An 18,083-nucleotide genomic window follows, 5' to 3' on the forward strand; every position below is an offset into this window, starting at 1 on the left:
AGAATTGTCATCATAGTATAAAATATTTTTATGTGTGATTCATGATCGGTGAGTTCAGGTAGTGGCAATGCCGATTAAAACGAGCCTTTCTTGATAGCATAGAATTCATAACCATACTATATTCCTTCATTTCTTTGATTTCACACTCAACAAAGGTTTATTAAAATTTAAAATGTCTAAGGACTAGAATGATTTTAAATTACGTGAGAACAACATCCACTCTCTAAAATGATATAACTAAAAATAGTTTTAAATTGTGTAAAATGTAAAGCACAAATTTATGTACATTATGAATACATAAATACAGGGTTAGGCAATAGTCTGGAACCCCCCAGTTAACTTTTTAAAGCGTTGCAGTAGGAAAACCAAACTCGGCACATATTTACAGCCTAAGAAATTGCACTTTTTCATTAAAGTTACATCTTTGCCCCAGTCTCCAAAATGGGGTTTTTTGGGAGCAGCCCAAACTATCAGGTGACCCCTCATTTTAAATGGTTTATCAAGAAAAATTGAATGGCGCAAACCAGAGATCAATATCGCACCCGTAATGTATGAGGGGTCACATGATAGGCGTTTACATTTGAAAATTTGGGGCTGCCCCCTAATTACCCCATTTTGGGGGCTGGGGCAAAGTTGTAACTTTGATGAAAAAGTGCAATTTCTTATGTTGTAAATATGTGCCGAATTTGGTTTTCCTACTGCAACGTTAAAAAGTTAACTGGGGGGTTCCAGACGTTTGCCTAACCCTGTATACTAGAAATCTAATTATTACATGTGTATAAAATAGTGTAATTTCACGTAATCACCTCTAATCAGGTATATTATACTTTTTGCTAAAGCATTTGTTGTACATCTGACTGAACGGGAATTAATGTATGTACAAATAATTAAGGCCTGATGTTTTGTTTTGGTTTGGATTTTTAAGGCGTTTTTGTTGGTGAAATCGGTTTTCCTTTACTGTGGTTTAGATTACCAGTTAGTTTTAACCGAAGATTAACTAAACCATTGTTAGCGTGAATTTGGTGAAATCGGGCCTAAATGTTTTGGTATTGACCATTTGAAATTAAAAGGCTAATTATATCTAACGCAGACTAACAGATTTTCCAACTTACTTGTATACCTACTTAGAATAGAATAAATGAAGACAGTACACCAAGAATATTAGAACAGACACGGTATGGATTATAAATATAATCAATTGACGTCACTGGCTCGAATCGTATACTAATAACTGTAACAGTTAAATGTTTATTGACAGTCCCATTAAAATAATACGAACATGTTACTTTCGCCAGTGACGTCATATAAAGTCTATGATCCATACTGTTTCGATTCTAATATGCATCATACCGTATTACTTCATACGTTCAAATAAACATGTTTCATCTATATAGATTGCAAGTGAAGGTTTAGGTTATGTTACCCTAAATGGTTGACACATACAAGCAAGAAACATCTATAAAAACAATCCTACAGTATTACAGATATAGGGTCTACTCGCAGTATCGAAAGTTAAATGGTTCAATTTATAATCACTGATCAATATACATTAATGGCTCCTACTTTATTAATCTTGTTATCTTGTCTAGATCGACCATTTTATGTTTCTCTACTCCAAACTCTAGTATCTTAATATCTCAAGATATCTCTCTCAAACTGCATCACACCGACACAAAATCCAACCACCTAGTCAGACATAGGAATGTCGTAGTAAATGTCAAGACATGAGCAGTTTCCGTTTTCGGCCGGAACGAGTTGCGCAGTGTCATTTGTTATAGTATCACCGTTTCCCAGCGGCAATTTACTTACTCTGTGTGCACACAAGGCATTGGCCCGCCAAGGTCACAGCCACCGTGATATACTGACACTTCACGCTTGTTTGGCGGAATCGTCGTAGTAAGGCCATCGATGAATGGGATGTGGAAGGGTAAAATTGAGTTAACCCCACAAAAAAGAGCATGTTGACAAGTGCATTATTCGTTTGGACCACTAAGGTTATTTGCGCATTTTTAACCTAATGCGTAGAATTTCCCGGCCATTGTCGGTCATTCGTTAATTGCGCCCAAGAGTTCCTTAATTGCGCCAAGTCCAGGCCAGTAGGGATGAGTTGCCGGCAGAAGGAATGTCCTTGTTTACATGTCGTCCTAACCTATCCTATCCTAACATAATCTAACCTAACTTGGTGCAGTTAATGAACGTGGACTTGGTGACTCCCTGGAGTATTTGGCGCAATTCAGGAATACCCGGCTCCCTGACTCAGGTCAGTTGGCGCAATTAATGCCCGCACCCAGTGTCAGAATCTGAAGATTTTGTTGAAAATCGAGTTAAACTGGTAACATGACTGATGTCGAAAAAATCTATGTACACCGAAACTCATCACCATTGAAGACGTAAAAATATAGCTGACGTAAAGAATTGTAAATTATCCGTAAACGAAAGAGATTTCAGAAAAAAATATTACTGAATAATTTGGTAACTGAAAACTATATGCGTATGGCTGTTGATGAATGAGTTCTCTAATAATTAAAGAGTTCCCCTCACCTTAGTTATCTATTTTTTCTAAATAGGTAGATAACACAGTCTATGGTCTCAATCCATGTTTGGAAGACGACGGTTCGAAGCAGTGCTCTCGCAACCCTTCGTGTCAAAGGCGGAGCAGAGTTCAAGGCAGAACCAAATTCTGGAGGGAAACGAGGAAAGCAGAAATCCCAGTAATTGTTGAGCCCAGAATGTAGAGCAGAGTGCCCGCCCAGTAATCTTGACCTAGACATTGGTGATGCCACAACAACGGATCCCGGGTCCACTTTTACTCTGCTCAACCTTTCCCTTCTCGATTCCTGACTCCTGAAAGTCTATAGGCTGAAGTTTCCCTTGTTTCGAAAAACCCCACAATTGTGGGCTGCAGAGTGCAGAGTTTACAAGCTGGGGTTTTACATTGACAACAATTGTATATATTTCTTTAATGAATTGATCGGGTGAGTCATTTTATGGTTCTGTTAATAATTGGCCCGGAACTTCTCTTTCATTTCGATTTGCAGTGTTTCTTAATTTTAAGTTATATTTTTCAGTATCTTCTTGAATATTTTATTCACCCCATTTTCGTAGTTTTTAAGGGTTTTTAGTTTTTAATTTGAAATATTTTTGTATTTTTATCTCCTTTTTGTTTTGTAGCATTATTTTTCGCGTTTTCCCTTACTGTATGGTTGGTTATGTCATTGTCTAATATGAGTATTCCTTCTACACTAGCTTCTGCATCCGTGCTTCACAACGGGAGCATGCAAAACAGTGTGGTTCTTTAGATCTGCTGTATGAAATACTTACTCATTCATTTTATAAACAAAACGTATTACTACTACTTAGGGCTATAACACTATTTTCTTTTAAATTCAAGCTAAGCGGTTGAAAATTCCCAGGTAACCTATTATAGTATGGGATACTGTATAAGTGGCGCCCATGCCTTAAAAATACTATAACTATATGATTTAATTAGAAAAGGTAAACTTAATTAAAAGTCTATAACCACTTACTTTTAAACCCCTACTTATTTTTGAAGTCAATATATCCAAAAAGCTATCGACATATCGTAGTGTAGCAATAAAATCAATCTTTGATATTGATCCTTTATAATATACAGATGTTTCCCCCTAATTTTAGTCTGCTTTTTACCAGTGTAGCTCATTATACAAATTTTACAGAAAACGACGAGACAAATTCTACAAAACTTGTCTTGTACTAACTTACCTTTCTTTAATTTTACTGAACATAACTCTATTACGAAGGTTTCCTCAATTGAATTTACAAAATGAAACACTAACTGAAACACTATAAATCAGCTGGGTTTATACCCAGGCAAGATCAGTAAATGTGTTAAAAGAAGCTTAACATATGGCAATTTTCTTTCTACTAGTAGTTGCCAGTAGCATTGCATCCATACCACAAGGTCATCTAGTTAGCATTTAGTAACCATAATATTGCACAGTAAAAAAAGTAATGTAAGCAGTTTCCCTCCTAAACTCCCATGTATCAAGCTTCATCTCACCTCTGCCTCATTTGGCGGGAGTTGAACACCGCAACAATGCGTTAGATAACCGTCACGGGCTGTTGAGCATAGTGTGTTGGGGACGTAGACGCCAACTTATGATGTAAAGCTTTATATGCTGGTCATCATCGTACCTGTTACCATTGACTAAGGATAAGTAAATTGGCTTCTTGATGCTCTAAAGTTGAGTGATTTTGAGGAATTTGTTTTTATTTCTCATATTTTATGGTAGTCCTTGCCTTTTGTCTAATTAATTCATCCGTGTGTAACAACCTCGGTTGACATAACCTGAGGATATCAACCAGGTCAAAACTAATGTTCAAAGAGATCAACAAGGTTAACCCAGAAATTAGTTGTACACATTGGACCCCGATTCTAAAGATCAGCTGGTTCCATTGTAGAAAGATTAGTAGCTTTATTGCGCTTCATACCTGGACCATGCTGTCATTGATGACTTGAAAATCAAATGGTCAAGACTAGAACAGCTTATCTTTGTCAGCAAGAAAACTGCATAATCTCTCGTCACACACTCAGCTGATGTTCATGGGCTAACATACACCTCAGTGCCTCCTTATGACGTGATAAGTACTAAGCATCCTTGGAGCCAATATGAATAAGTCATAAAACAATTACAAAACTACATCTACATGGACAATATAGTGCCCTAGATATTTAAATTGCAACCAATTTCGTATTTAAAAACATATTTTGAGGGTAAATAACTCTTTAGCGGTGGTTTCAAATCAACATTGCTCTTACAGTGGGAAATCCAAGATGGCCGTTAGCCTCCAAGGACTCCATTGTAAAACAATTACAAAACCCCAAAAACATTTGTAATGTCATTGTGCCCTAGATATTCAAATTGCAATCACTTTGGTATTTGAAAAATATATTCTAAGATGGTAGCCCTAAACAATTCTTCAGTGGCTGTTTGAAATTAATCCAAGATGGCTGCTAGCCTCTAAGGACTCTTAAGAACTCAAAGAGGTTAAAAGTCTAATTTGAATCCATTGACATTGGAACTTAATTCAAGTATGAAGAATGTATCTGTGATGGACCGTCTGAAAAATCCACCAAGCTAGATATAATTTCTAGACAAGCAAGCCATTGCATGTAGGATTCTCACGGGGTTTATACTAAAGTTTATAAACCAAAAGACCGAAATTGTGAAACACGAACAGACTATAAATTCTAATTAGGAAAAGGTTAAAGTCGTCGTGCCTTAGGGATCACATTTAGGTCTAAATTTCCTTTACTTATTCGATAACCTCTCAAAAATTTCAAAGGTAGACATCTTCCAGTTTGCTGAGGACACCATGTTACATTTCGTAGCAAATATTAAATACATATAATTAACGCTCTATGTAACTGGTTTGGGGTGGATGGACTCTTCTAGAATATGGACAAGATTCAAGGAGTCCATTTTCGAACAGATTATAAAAACTGAATAAAACCGACCGCTTCTCAAATTCTCAGTTAATGTCTAAGGAGGTGGTCATTTTTTGAGTATTCGTCCACGTAAAAATATTACTATCTTCCTCCAATTACAACGAGTTAAAATTTCTTCCGATCTTTTCTCTCAAGACAATTTCAGACAACAAGTTTAGAGGACTAACCAAATCAAACATAATTTCTAGACAAGCCAACCGTGAAAAGTAGGACTCTAAACTCACTGAGTCTAGCTTCAGTCTGCATCCAGACCTCGAGTTGTACGCATCATCGCCGCGGAACGTTCCTTTCCGGTTCCGCCTTGATCGGAAATCCTTCAGGGAAATCGCAGGACCGTGCCATAGAGTAAGGAAGGAATGCTGTGGGAATATGTATGAATGTGTTCTTTGTGCATTTAATCGTTCAACACTGATGTGAATGTGTTGGCATAGCTTTGTGGACTGTGAAATGTTTGTGTTTATTACAAGATATTGTTCAGTAGACCCTCGCTTATCCGGCCCTGGATCAATCGCAGCTCGGATTAACCGCCATTGGCCAGGAAAAACTACGGGTCGGCTTATCCGCCATGAATTTTAACCAGGAATATAGAGCCTTCGTGTACATCGAGTTACAAAATATAATCGTGTCGCGCAGGTCTAACTTTACTATACACCTGAATTTTTCAAACTTTTCATTTTTCAACACACATAAATCAAGTGTGATTGTTCATAATTAACCGTTGTTATTGCAATAATACTTATGCGGGTTAGTAAATACAGTGATATTAAAAGTGGCTAAAATTCAATTTCGTGTGTTTTTCATAAAATATTATACCTATTTTTAAGACTAAAATGCACAGTAGACTACATAGTACAGAAGCGATGGATCGTCTTGCTACAACATAAACTGGCACCGTTGTGTCTCCAACTTTGCATACTTTCATTGTTTTTGGAGTACGGTGTAGGTATTTAAAAAAAAATTGAACTAAGCATCCATATATGCATTTTTCATAACAATTAATTATACTTTTTAAATTTTAAATTTTTCCGTTGTATCACCCTTTTAGGTTACCCGACTAGGCTACGTACGTGAGGATCGGAAGAGACGACGTTTTTTATTTGAAAGAAATGTTGAATAAAAAAAACCGAGTGCACTATAAACCCAAGCTGTAGAAAACGAGTTTTCCCGAAAATACTATGATGTGAACTTATCAAAACTTTCTGAAATATTGTAATTATCTAAACCAGTGGCATTTTTTTGTCAGAAGGCACAAGTCATCACATTTTTCGGCCTCTTATACGTAACTCAAAAATCTTACAATTTTTGTTGACATAAATACTCATACCACGTTCCTTTAACAAATGCCAAGACAAGATTAGGTTTACCTTATTACCGGTTCTTCATCTTTTACTCCATGGGGGATTGATGGCGTCATTAAATAAAATAAAAACACGTGACTAAATATATTACATTATTTACAAATTTCAGAAAACATCTTTTTAACTCTGAGGCTGTTGTCAGGTTTCACGAGTGAAAACTATTTATGTAAACGAATCATTACCGTGCGCAATAATTATGCAGAGAAACGGTTTACGAGCGCAGGCGAGTGTGAATAGTTTCTAGCGTAGTTTAAAGATAACGCACGAATAACACATAAACCTACTAACAGTATTAAACACAATAATACGTGTTACGGTTACAACGAGATGAAAATAAATGGCTATAGGTAACTTTAGGAAAATTAGATTGAGGTGCAGCAGCCCCAGCCCAATGCACTGCGGAAGTAAATTGAAAAAACCAATCAACAATAAACAAATATGCCTTTTTACTTTCTCCCCTATACGTTAGTGGGGAAAGTACATTTTAGAGTTTTGAGTATCAGCTGACAATTCTTTATTCGAAATTCATTGTTGGTGATGGTGAGTTATGAAATGAAAAAAATGAAATGAAAAATGATTTATTTAATCAGGCAAAGTTAGACACCAAAGTAAGTTAATGTTGTTCAAAGGTTAATTGCGGACATTTTCCATTACGATGCTAAAAAACAATACACAACGTTTCGGGATCTGGAATCTGATCTCGTCCTCAGGTGAAAAACTTAACTAACACATTACAACTAACAATACACAAACGCCCAAACTAAGTTGGAATACACTACAACAGAGGGTAGCAGTAAAAAATATATATATTCACTGTATAGAAGTTAAGTCAAATAGCAGTAGGGTGTATAGCAGTAGTTTAGCTGACAATAGTTGTAACATTTCACAATTCCGTTTGATATTATCCACATGCCTTTTCTGGTATCAATAAAAAATTTTAAATGCTACAGCAAGTTTGGTTAGTTATGTTATGTTAGATCAGTTTAATTTCTTAATCATATTATATATTTGATCCTAAACAAGATAATAGATCGTGAGGGAAAACAAAAATATCGATATATCGAAGAAAAAAAACTCATCGATAATAATGAATGTTCCCTTTAACAGGAATCGCCAATTGAAATGGGAACGCAACCATGGGTGTATTGTAAGTTTCTAAAAATAATTCTCGGCTATAATTACTCATAGTAAATCCAAATATGAGTGAAGAGTGAGTCTCTAGCATTGAGCGATTCTAGCTTTTTTCCTAAGATGTTTCATTAGCAAAAACTATTGATTAAAAGTCCAATGATCAACTGCTGGGTCAAAGGTTTTCTGAATTTTCTTAGGGTCAAAACCGTAAAATATTTGGTTTTACAATACAACATTAGAAACAGTTAACCATTAGTAACTAATTTACCCTCGCATTGCTGTTAACCTACCGTTTTCCCGGTTTACGACGAATAAACTAGATTTTTTAGCCCGTATGGATAAATCTACTAAGGGAGCTACGTAATTTCACAAGAAAACTTTCAGTTTCTGACGTCATAAAAACAATAAAAACGGCGTAACGCATACACTTAATCGCTTTACAAAACACGATAGGAAATTCAACCTTTTCCATAACGTAATCCTCTTAGCTCAATCCTTGACCTTAACTGTTTCGTCATTGCAGTAAAGTAATCTGAGAGTTGCAGTGCAATCTAAATATCATCGTCTCAATTACCTTATTGGATCGTTCTATTCCCGGTTCAATAATTGAACTGGCCCAATTTCGAAACAAAGGATTCGATTGTTTAGATAATTAAACTCATGAAAGGTCTTTTCTTGCTCAATTTGCCGTGCTTCACGAATTTGACAGGAAGAACGGTGAACAATTGACTAAAGTGGAAGTTATTGTTGTGTTTTAGTCTAGGGTATGGGTATGAAATACAGTATGGAATTAAAATAATGAATCAGATGTATGAAACTTATTCTTGTATTTTAATGGCATGTAAGTATTTTTCTGAAATACTTTATAACGCTACAAGCACAGCAGTAAACTTGTGTTTTCTAACAAACTAATTAAATACAAGTTGATATATAAACAGTAACAACGTTTTTCTTAAATTGTGTTATGAAACAATTCATTGTATTTATTTATTTAACTACCATAAACTAGGTTTGAACAAATTCAGCACATCTTTTTTTAACTACACTACTTAATTTTGATGTTACACCATGGATTAGTATTTATATTAGATTTTGATTTTGGAACTGGAATTGATCTAATATTATTTATCAACTAAACGTGTCGGTTGATACAATCCCGCTAGACAGCAAAATATGCAACATTTAAAAATTTTTTAATTGAAAGAATGTATATTTTGATATACAGTTTAAGTAGTAATAGTAATTATTAAATTTTATAACGTACCCTTTGCTCAAATATTGACTAAGAGACTCGATGAAAAATCCCTGTAAAAATCTGGAGGCTCATGCGGTACTATTGAAATGCTCAGAACCCGTATTGACTATCTATACTTAACTTTCTTGTAGTTAGCTATAACAAAGTTTTTTGTTAGAAAATTACTGTAAAAAGGCAAACTGTAAAATAAATAATATAAAAAATTTTTAAGGTCAGTTAACCGATTCAAAAAGTGTTCTTATATCATTTTTCTTTTCTTTAATTTTTCGTAAGAATAAATTTCAATCCTTCAGTATTCAACAAATAGTTGTCCACAGTGATATAAGTTACTTCAATGTTGTGTTGAATACGCTCCAATAAATATGTTACAACGGTAATTATGTAAAATCAGCCAAGTGTTCATTGCAATTCCAACGAATGCATTTCCTATGAATTCCTTATTATTGCACTCGCCTTAGGAAGTTTCGTAGTGTTTCTGTACAAAAATCTAAGGCAATATTAGAAAACTAGAGAACCCGTGCGGCTCAATGAGCCGCATAGTATGAAACATAATGCCGAGGAAAAAGTTATGCTTAAATTCGAGTAATTTTAGTTACAACTTAGAGTTGTTTAAACACTTGTTAGAAACTAATTTTAAATATCTGTATTTGCGTCGTCAAGGTTCACCTACATTATTTCTGCTCTCAGTTTTAACTGGTAACTATCTTCTAATTAATGCTAAACGATCTGCTTCAATTGGAGTTAAAATGATGCTACAAAGTTTTTCCAGCATTGAGAATTGAAGAAAACTGTTGCCTTACTGATAACCTGTGTTAAGTAATTTAAGTTGGGTCATTTACATAAATACTAATACTAATTCCTTCATTATGTTTGGTCTAATATTGCCACTAAAATTTTCAATAGCAAATGAGTTTTTGAAACTTCTTATTTTCGACTTGAAATGTCTGGATTTTGTTGGTGAAATCAGTCAAAAAACTTTGTATAAGTTTGTCTGAGGAACTGGCAATATAACCTAGAAGTAAACAACCCATTTGCGTTTTACTCAATTGAAGTAGAGGAGTAATACAAAAGTTAACGATAAAAAACATAAGGTCCGCTAAGATTTGGTACACTCTTACTACCGGTACTTGAACTTATCATAGTCAAGGCATTATTAATAAATGTTTTGAAATATCTCGATCTGTCAGTGTCAGAAGTAAACATTTCTTCCATGCATTCATTTCATTTGACATTTACTTTACCACCGTGACAACACTATGTGCTTCGTATATTTTATCACTTCCAAAGTAAGTTGCACAGCAGAGCTGGCCAATATTATCCATCTCACCAAGTAAATGTGTATCTGAATGGGTATCTGTTAGACCAGGCCTCTCTTTTTCTACTCTCCTCATACGCATAAGATATCTTATTATTATTGTCTCATCCTCCCGTTTTCAATATTTCTTCTTTGAACTTGAGGCATTTCTGTTCTTCCAACAAAACTGAATAACTGTTTGGCATGGTCTTAACCTACTGAATATTATAAACATCAATATTTACTCACAAAAAGCTATTGAGTTTCTTTTTAGAAACAGCTGTTTTTTGTTTTTAAATTTGTTCCATGTATTTCTTATGGGGAAAACCCAACCTTCGTGAGGGCCTCACGCCCTTAAGAGTAAGAATTTTAAAATTCTAAAACCTTATTGCAAAACTACATATTGTAACGAATCTTTTGACACCTTAAACGTTGAAATTGGTCCACAAATAAGGGAGGAGTTGCGTTAACAAAAAACGGCTTCACGTATTATATATATAGATATCTCAAAATAAAATATTTATGAGGTATTGTTATAACCAAGAGTGTTAGGGATGCTACAGGGCGTATTTTAACCCGAATATGAATAAAGGATAAAAATACAATAAAATTATATGCCTTGTATATTTTTCTTACTGACCAAAATCAGCTGTCCTTAACCTGAACTATTTATTAAAAGCCAAGTGATCAAGACCGTCAAACCGTTCCCGACTGTTCTCAGTTCTAAGAATCGAACAACAAATCTTTACATCGTAAGGCGAGAACTATAACCAATAATTACTCTAATACTAACTGAATGTATTAATTAATTAATGCTTGATAATTGATTTCATATTAAACTTCTTTGCAAAAAATACAGTGCTTGCAAAATTTTAGCTCACACAAGAAGATGAATCAAAGACAAACCTTATATCACTAGACGCCATGAAAATTCCATGAAAAGAGGTTCCAACAAAACTATCGCAAGCAAAGCAGCATGCAGCAACGCAAATCTAGATTCTCGAGGAAAGGAAAAAAAATCGTAAACCTTCATTGACTTCATTATCATTATAAATTGTCCTGAGATAGAGACAAAATTTTCCCTATTTAAATCTAAGTATAAGAGAGAAGAAATGGTTTTTTCACAAGCCGGCAGAATGCAACACAAGGTTTCTTTTATGGCTTTGTTGTTGAATAATATGTTTTTCCTTTACTAAAAGACCAATGATCAAGACCCTTGACTCAGGTTCCAATTATAAAAAGTTTTGCTGATCAGGTTCTAGCCATAAAAAGTTTTGCTGATTAGTTTCAAACTATAAAAAGTTGCCGATCAGTTTCAAACTATAAAAAGTTTTGCTGATCAGTTTCAAACTGTAAAAACATTGCTGATCAGTTTCAAACCATAAGAATTGAAACCTACATTTCTCATTTTTCATCTCATTTTTCATTTTTCATTTTTGCCTACATTTCTCAGGATCTTACAAGTGACCTTCTAGGATAGTTAATAGGCGACGGTCATATCCTCCCAGTCACCAAGATTCTAACCCTTTTTAGGTACTAATATGAAGCTTGAAAAGAAGCTGGAGTATTGCTGTCTCCGAATCTTCGATCAGTATATCCGCTAGTTAAATGCTACTAAGCTCCGGGAATCCAATTAATAGTTGTACAATGGAAGCCTTGAAACTACCTTAAACATATTACCATCTTGAAAGATGAGTTTGTTATTTTGGTACCAGTTGTACTTCCCAACGATGTAAATTATGACCAATTATCTTTGAAATATTGTCAAATTACTCGCAATTCCAAGTTAGCGAGCCTGTCACGATGTCATCAATTTGAACATAAGTTAACGGTAATGCGATAGAAGTTAATGATTGCAACCTTGGATAAACAATTACCTGATTTAATGGTGGGGAAAACATGGTTGAGGGCAAAGAAGCCGATATGTTTAAAAGTTCTGCGTGTGATTTGAGAATCGTTATTTAGATAGTAAATGGTGAAACAACATTAACATTTGAGAGTGAAAGGGTAGTGGTGATAGTGTTCAAGTGCAATAATGACTTGCTAAACTATACTGGGTTATTATAAAAACTATGTGTTGTCTATCTTTCCATCAGTTGTTAATTGGTTACGTTCTGAATAGTTAAGGTTAATCTAAGGTCATGTTAAGGAAAAGGTACAAGAGGGAAATAATTAACGTTAAGTTATAAAAAAAGACAGTAAACAGAACTTTAAAACCATTCTTAACATTTTTAAGGACCTGTTTTAAGATTCTTATTAAATCATTACAATAACAAAGAAGAGTATAAACTTCCATCCCAAGTGCATACCAATTTGCAAGTAATTAATTGGGAAATGAATTTGAGTTAGTGATACTTTTAATCATAAACATTCGTACTAAAATATTATATAAACAATGTAATTTGTATAACCTTCTGCCTTTTTTAGTTGTTTTGATTTTTTTTGTATTATTGTTTTTGTTGATCAATAAAGTTAAAAAATCCTGGATAAAATGTAATTTCTTATAGATTAATAATTTTAATTGGCTGTAGGTCATTTTAAGGTTATTTTATCCGGTTCATGTAATGCACGTTATATTGTTTACTATTTTACTTTAATTATTTAACGAACTTTGAAACGTTTTAAACTGAGTATAAACAAAAAAAAATATGTTTCTTGTCCTATGGTATTACTCGGCTAATTAGTGTGTACTAATGAGTGAGGCATTGATCGTAACATCTTCCTTAAGATATGAGAGAAAATTTAGTTGACATCAATGCATTACAGGTAACTTTGACATGAAAAATATTTCCCACACTCAGACTTCGGTTCTTCGGTCTCGTGGGAAAATTTACATTGTACAATCCTATAACAGTTTTAGGCATACCAGTAAGCATATTAAATTTTATCTGGAAACAAAATCTTTACACTAGAAACTAACACCAACACAGAGTTCAAATTTTACAAGATGAGAAGACTACTTGCTGGATTTAATGGAGAAATATAAGGGAGCAAGCTTAATCTATGGTTCGACTACGTTTCACAAACAGTTGTAAGACAGCAGACGCACCAGACCGTGTTGGCTAATTACTCTGCTCTGGTTATGTAAGATGTGCTGGCCAATGTCGTTACCAGAAGCCGAAGCCGAAATCCGCGCGAGCGCGGGAAATGAGCTAACCTCAACATCTAGAAATAAACAAAGTTTTGAACATTTGCAACGATCCTGCATTATCGTTTATTGCACCTTGGAACCACCCCTTTTTGAAATGGGGATGTAACTAGGCGACTTTTGGTGACTAGGCGTTGCAAACTCTACAATCCATGAAAGAGTGTGTATTTTTGACTAAACAAACTGAAGTAGGAGCCATCTTATATTTTTGGAATAGCTGTAGCAGAATTTTCATCCAAAACCTAGTTGAATGAGCTGCTCATAGAGTAGTTATTGTCAAAATTCGTATTTTCACTTTGTTTTAGCGAATTTCCCATATAAGGAATAAGCTTTTTTTGATTTTCTTACAATTAATATGGCATACAAGATTGCAATATTATGTAGTTTACAGAATATGTACTTTCAGTTTGGATTGCTTAAAACGTAGGTGTATTTGGCCGAAATCAGTATCTAATTATTGTTCGAAGTAGGTATATCACTCTGTCAGTACATCAATTGGTTGTTAATTTGATTCTAACTGACAACAAATTCAACACGGGAATGGATCCTCTTTGAACTAAGGATTAACCTCCATTAACTATTAACTAAAACCATCGACTTTGAATACAAGTGTAGACATCCCATATATTCAGCCATATAGTTGCTTTACTCTATGACTAAATGTATTATCGGTTGAGGTACCTACATCATTGGAAGACATCCAAAGTTATGCTTAACAACTGGCTGCAACTCCATCATGAGAATATAATGTCCAATAAATTTGTAGCCTAAGTCACTGATCAAGTAGTTGGTTGTGAACAAATATTTGATGAACGTTTGTTCAACAAAGATGTTCGTCAATTATAGTAAGCTATTGATGAATTGACACAACTGCCATTCAGCATATATTGACAAAACGGTTCAATGATCTTATACAAGAGGTCTTCTACGTGGCACTAAGTTATGAAGTAAACATGTTAACAAATTGCCATGGATACACAAATTTGACCATTTCCTGAAGTTTGTTTGATTTATATGACGTTTATTCTATTACCACTTGAAGAAAGCTGATAATACTTTTTTGCAAAACATCCCACATTTTAGAATCAAACAGTTATTGGGTTATTTCATATTTCCAATTCAAAGTTTGCTGCCATGGACAATCTTTTTACAATTATGTTAGGCTAATAATTTATGCAAGTCATGCTTTCATCTTCGTTATTGTAGGATGATTAGTGAAGCTGCATTATAGATTTAACATACCCCCATAAAAATATGACTTTCTTACAGATCATATCATTAGGGCTTTAAGTGACTCTTTTCGCCAAATCACCAAACGTATTTTATAACTTATAACATTGTTTACTTGTATTAATTATCTTCCAAAAATACTCCCTTCTTCGTTTTCAAACGAACAGCTATCACTGGCAATTAGTATCACTCCACCAACTCAATCATGCATTCCTTTATTAATTACTGAATTCTTTATATTTCAACTTGTTTAATGTGTAGCTTCGTCAAAAAGGCTGAATAAATTCATGGTAGAAGGAAAAAACATGTTGTGCTATTCCCGTCACACTGACGTCACCCGGATTGCAAACGCCATTTAACTATTTAGGAAATAATTTTAGAAACAATAACAATCAAATCCAAACAAATATATACTTATATGGCAGGTTTGTTAAATCAGCTGATTTTGGTTTGCAATCCAGGTGACGTCAGTCTATGACTGGAGTAGCACACCTATGTTTTCCTTCCACCAAGAAATAAACTCATATCATAGCTTTTTGAAAGAGTAAGTGGATGAACGTGAGAGTGATCGGTGCATTTACCGCACTCCAGCTGACTTTACCGGTCCCTATGTCAATTGCGTGCTGATGTATACTTTTTATTTCTTATGATTTCAGAAACTTTCAAATTATGTAATTCAAAAGAAAAGAACTTGTATAAAGTTATTGCTCGTCCACTTTTGTTATGGCCAAAGAGTAAAGTAATGGCAATGCGTACGCAACACAATTTGATTTCCGAAAGTAATTAAATCATAAGTAAGTTATGAAGTGGAAACAGTTAACTCACATTTTGTAGTAAGTACATTTAAAAATATAAGAGTGGCAAGCTGAAAAATGTCCAAAGATTGTGATCGAATTATTTTATAAATCTTTTAGATTATATAATATATTACACTTCAAGAAGAGTTTTGGTAGGTAGGTAGTGAGACTATTGTCTCGACATACTTTTACTTTTCAGTTAGATTTAAAATAAAAAGAATTTAGTTTAATACATTTGAACTTTAATAATTACTTCTATCGGTCACAAACGTATTTTACGTGCTAACATCAATCCGTTGTCTTTCGCTGTATCTATTTAATCATAGCAGATTTGTCCATCCTCATTTTGCTCATTGTAAAGGAATGTTTAAGTCCCGGTTATTAATGAGCAATTGCAACTCTATACTGGATGTTAATCTTTAGGGCAATAAACCTGTTAGAATAAAATTCTATGAGGCAAATGTAGATCGTTGCCAGATCCAGATGCCATTTGTAACTGGTATCGGTTAATAATAGGCCTACTTTTTATGTAACGACAGGGCGACGTTAAAGACAGTATCAATACCAGTGTTTTGACTGTGCCCTTACATAAAATTAAAAACTACAGTGAATGATAAATGACACCGGCGTAAACAGACCCAATAAAAAATAAAAATACAACTTGCCTAGTTTTAAGGTACGTTGCTACGAGCACAGTACAGTACTTTCAATTGAAATGAAATAACCACAAAAGGTCAATAATCGTGATGATTCAATTTCGTCGTAAATGTTTTATCAAAGGAAATAAAGCAGATTTTACATTAAAAATAAACAATAGAACTAGATGATCAAAATATATAATTAGATAAATACCTTAAAAAAATACAGTAGAACTTTTGAATAAGGAACATTAAAAACATGATATTAAACAATAGATAAGACATAAAAGAAATACGTTATTGTAAGTATAAGTCTTATTGTTTCTGTAATTGTAAAATGTTTATAATATTTAAAATAACGTAAGTTTTCAACGAGGTCAACAAAAATTATTTCGCTTAGATTTTACTCTTGCCAAACTGGTTTCACGACTATAATTAATTAAAACTACTACAATAATTTTCAAGTTGCTAAACTAAAATACTTTCTTTACGTTACAGCTTACCTTAAAGTGTACACACAACACAAAAATACTTTAACAAACAATGATAACAAACTTATCTATGCTAAAAACTCACCTTCCTCAATGATAAGCCGGTTGGTCCCACTGATAACAAGTGATAAGTCGTAGACCGTCCTGACCGTACTCACAACAATAACTGACTGACAGCGATACCAACACAACAATGAAGAGAAGGGCAGGAGTGGTAGCCGTGGTGGGGGAAGGGAAAAGGGCTGTGGGGAGAATGTTTGTCTTGAACCTTTTGGACTAATTCTCGGTTAAAGATACACAAGGGGCATAAGAGGTGCCAATTTTGTGGATTGGTCTTTTGCCCTGAAAAAAATGTTTTTTTTTATAAACATAAACATTAGCAAAATTGCGTATCCTTCCATCCATCTGTCTGTATTTGATTCTTATCACATTTAGAATAACCTAAACTTCGACAAATTTCACACTTAAAATGGACAACAATTATGATATTAGTTAAAGAGGACGTTTATCTGCAGTCATAGAAGGATAGCTCGTTACTTACGGCCTAAGTTAATATTGAAAAAAGTTGATCAGAACTGAATGATAGGAACCTGGGTTGTAGGTTGTACCCGTACGTCAATGAAGGAATCCAACATAGGGGGTCATGGCATCTCGACACATTCTGTATATATGGTTTGGATCGTTGGCTTTCAAAACGTAAAAAATTCCATTCGCACAGAAAACCCAGAAAAAATAAAATAAAATATACAGTACATAAAAAAATCAAAGCGTTACCAACCGGTTTCAAGGAATTTTAAAGTGGTGATTCAGTTTGTATACAAATCCAAATTCCCAATTAATTTTTTCAACGCGATATTTTCTAGAAAATTGTGTATTTTACCTTATATTTTGCATGTCTATATTTTGCATTCTGTAAATATGTATATATGTATAAATCATACTAACTCAGTACTCTGAAATTATTTTTATTGTTAAAAACTCTACATGTTTCGACCTTTAGGCCATTTACAAGAGTAACATTTAACCTCACTTTAAACACAACAAATTAATTAACAAATAAACATCATGTGATGATCTTGACATATGATTTTTCTTTTTTCTTAAACACAGAGGATACGCGTCCGGTAACCAGACGTGGATTAGGCGTCCGGTAACCAGACGTGGATTAGGCGTCCGGTAGGGGGTCCCGGAACGCCATTACCACAATGATACGATGTTCAAACATCAGTGTTCGTGGTGTAGTGGATAGAGTG

At 34.1% G+C, this 18,083-nt stretch overlaps 1 protein-coding gene across 1 annotated transcript in view; it reads right to left on the reverse strand.

Moving 5' to 3' along the window:
* LOC129001032 (protein yellow-like) overlaps window positions 1-17,001 on the reverse strand; it is a 57,674-nt gene extending 40,673 nt beyond the window's left edge. The window contains exon 1 of the mRNA XM_054428173.1: window positions 16,916-17,001. The gene's annotated coding sequence lies outside the window, so the exon portion shown is untranslated. The remainder of the gene's footprint in view (window positions 1-16,915) is intronic.
* Between the last annotated feature and the right edge of the window lie 1,082 nt (window positions 17,002-18,083).

The sequence above is a fragment of the Macrosteles quadrilineatus genome, unplaced genomic scaffold, assembly GCF_028750875.1.
Source record: "Macrosteles quadrilineatus isolate MER2022 unplaced genomic scaffold, UCM_ALF_1.0 Scaffold_8__2_contigs__length_117827958, whole genome shotgun sequence".
Lineage (NCBI taxonomy): Eukaryota > Metazoa > Arthropoda > Insecta > Hemiptera > Cicadellidae > Macrosteles > Macrosteles quadrilineatus.